Genomic DNA, 3,296 nt, shown 5'->3' on the forward strand with positions numbered 1-3,296 from the left:
AGTCGAGAGTCATACACTCAACCAACAGACCCACCCAGGCACCCTGTCATTCTTTTAAAATAACATAATCATTTATGGCTATGATTTCTCTCTCACTGACTTCTGCTTTGGCTACTTTACATGTTTTTATAGGTAAGTTTTTCTTTATCACCATTTTTAAACAGTTGGTTTTTTTTTAATGTTTTATTTATTCCTAGGAGAGAGAGAGAGAGACAGCGTGAGCAGGAGAGGGAGTCACAGACTCTGAAACAGGCTCCAGGCTCTGAGCCGGCAGTCAGCACAGAGCCCGATGTGGGGCTCGAACCCACGAACCGCAAGATCATGACCTAAGCGAAAGTCATACGCCTAACCGACTAAGCCACCCAGGCGCCCCTGGTAACTACATTTTTAATTTCTCTTTGACCCAATCAAAAGTCTTTTTTTTTAGAGGAATATTTAGGTTTGATTGTTGTTTCTTGTAATTATTTAAACTTGTGTTATGAATTTCTAGTTTCATTTGCAGATATATAGGGGACATTGGTTTGATTAAAGTGTATATTTTATTTATTACAATTTCATTTTATGTGTTCTATGGATTATTTATTTATTTATTTTAAAATTTATTTATTTATTTTGAGGAGGAGGCAGAGAGAGAGGGAATCCCAAGCAGCATGGATGCTCAGCTGGGACCCTGAGGTGAGACTCGATCCTATGAACAGTGATATTATGACCTGAGCTGAAATCAAGAGTTGGACACTTAACCAACTGATCCACCCAGGCGCACACATATATTTTCAAATAAAGTATATCTATATTTATTTTTAGCCTATATAACCTAGTAGGCTGATAATGATGTGTCTCTTTTCTGTCTCTTTTTTAATATCAACCCTTCCTTCTATTTGTAGTTTATCTATCTCGATGCTGTATTATTCAGTACACCATATAAAAGTCTCCCTGGACTGTGGATGCCTCGGTCACTCAGTCCATTGAGTGACCAGCTCTTGATTTCGGTTCAGGTCATGATCCCGGGGTCATGAAAAATAAGTAAATATATGTCTCTCTGGGGCGCCTGGGTGGCTTGGTTGGTGGAATGCACAACTCTTTTTTTTTTTTTGTAATGTGTATTTTTTTTTTTTTTGAGAGAGAAACAGAGACAGATCATGAGCAGGAGAGGGAGACACAGAATCTGAAGCAGGCCCCAGGCTCTGAGCTGTCAGCACAACGACGGACATGGGGCTCGAACCCACAGACCTCGAGATCATGACCTGAGCTGAAGTCAGCCACTTAACTGACTAAACCACCCAGGCATCTCAAGTAGAGTGCACGACTCTTGATCTCGGGATTCTATGTTTGAGTCCCACATTGGGTATAGAGATAACTTAAAAAATAAAAAATCTTAAAAAAGAAAAACAGTCTACCTTGCTATGGATTATATACCTGCTTTATAAATAAAAGCATCTCTCCTCCCATTTAATGCTTTTAGTTGCAATTTTAAAAAAATTTCTTATATCACTATTACCATCCCCTACTTTGCACTTACCTAACCTAATGTATCTTTGTCTGTGTTTTTTAATATAAATTTTGTCATTTATCTTCTTAATTTAAAATCTGAATGAGTAATACATTTACATGCTTCAAAAATTAAAATTATAGGAGGGGTGCATGGGTGGCTCAGTCCGTTAAGTGTCTGACTCTGGATTTCAGCTCAGGTCCTGATCTCACAGTTCATGGATTCAAGCCCCACATTGGGCTCTGCACTGGTAGTATGAAGCCTGCTTGGGATTCTCTGTCTTCCTCTCTCTCTGCCCTGTCCCTGTGTGCTCTCTCTCTCTCAAAATAAGTAAATAAACTTAAAAAATATATATGTGTATTTATAGGAAAAAAACATGCAGAGAAAAGCCTCCATCCACCCCTCACCATCCATTCTACCTAATGCCCACCCCCCACTTCACCTCTAAGCTGGAAGGTGGTTTGATTAGTTTCTTGTCTATCCTTGACTTTCTTTGTGCAAATACAAATATTTCTACGTATTTTCCTTTTAAATAAAAACGTAGCAGATAATACACATGACCTTGCGTTTTACCACTTAATTGTATTTTGAGGTTTTTCCAAATTAGCACATTGGAAGTTTCCTCATTCTTTGCAAGGGCTGTAAAGTATCCCATTGTATAGATGTACCATAATGTATTTAACCAATCCTCTGCTGGTGGACATTTGGGTTGTTTCCAGTTTTTTGCTAGTACAAACGATGCTGCAATGAACATCCATGTCCTGTACATACTTTCTCATGTAGGAAATTTCACAGAAATATTATTACTAGATGAAAAGGACTTTGCATTTGTAAATTTGATTATTACTGACAAGTTGCCCTCCTTTGGACTTGTACCAATGTAGTTTTCCGTCAGCACCTTATGAGAGAATCTGCCCCCCCCAGCCTCACCAACACTGTGATATCAAACTTCTGCAATTTTGCCAATGTGATAGGTGAAAAAATCCATCTCATTGTGGTTTAAATTTGCATTTCTCTTATTTTGAGCAACGTTTCATAACAAAAAAGCCATTTAAGATCTATTTACATTTCTTTTTCTAGCATATCCTTTAGCTATTTTTTGTTAAGTTGTTGGGCTTACTGATTCCTATTAGCTTTTTGTATTTTGGGAAGAGTATCTATCCTTTTGTCTGTTATCTGAGTTAAAAATGATTTTCCCTGGTTTATCATTTGTCTTTTGATTTTACATAGGTTTCTCACACACACACACACACACACACACACACACACACACATACAGATATATATTTAAATGTTTAGGTTTATTTGAGAGAGAGCAAAAGCATAAGTGGGGGGAGGGGTGCAGAGAGAGAGGGAGAGAGAGAATCCCAAGCAGGCTCTGCACTGTCAGCACAGAGCCCTATGTGGGGCTCAAACTCATGAAACATAAGATCATAACCTGAGCTGAAGTCAGACACTTAACCAAAGTCAAACAGTTAACTGACGTCAGACACTTAACACTTAGCCACCTAGGCTCCCCTCTCTTTTTTTTAAATTGTAAGGTGCTTTTATTTTTCTGTGGTTGGACTTAGCAATTTCTTCTCTTTTGGTTTCTGGATCTTGAACCATAATTAGAAAGCCTGTTCCTACTCTTTCTGATGTTTTCTTTTAATGATTTTATTTTTAAATTATTTAAATTATTACATATATTAAATAAATTACAATTAAGTAAGTAATTAAATACATTAAATAATGAATGTTTTAATTATTTACTTATTATTTAAATCATCTCATTTTAAACATGTATATTTTTAATACATTTGGACAT

The 3,296-nt window shown here is 36.8% G+C and overlaps 1 long non-coding RNA gene across 1 annotated transcript; it reads left to right on the plus strand.

Annotated features, from left to right (window-relative positions):
* The first annotated feature begins 351 nt into the window (after nucleotides 1–351).
* On the plus strand, nucleotides 352–1,150 carry LOC120222201. The gene is made up of 3 exons (XR_005525986.1): nucleotides 352–375; nucleotides 618–675; nucleotides 1,121–1,150. It is a non-coding gene; the product is annotated as an uncharacterized LOC120222201 (long non-coding RNA).
* The last annotated feature ends 2,146 nt before the right edge of the window (nucleotides 1,151–3,296 follow it).

Source organism: Hyaena hyaena, unplaced genomic scaffold (genome assembly GCF_003009895.1).
Source record: "Hyaena hyaena isolate Hyena2069 unplaced genomic scaffold, ASM300989v1 scaffold_848, whole genome shotgun sequence".
NCBI classification, from domain to species: domain Eukaryota; kingdom Metazoa; phylum Chordata; class Mammalia; order Carnivora; family Hyaenidae; genus Hyaena; species Hyaena hyaena.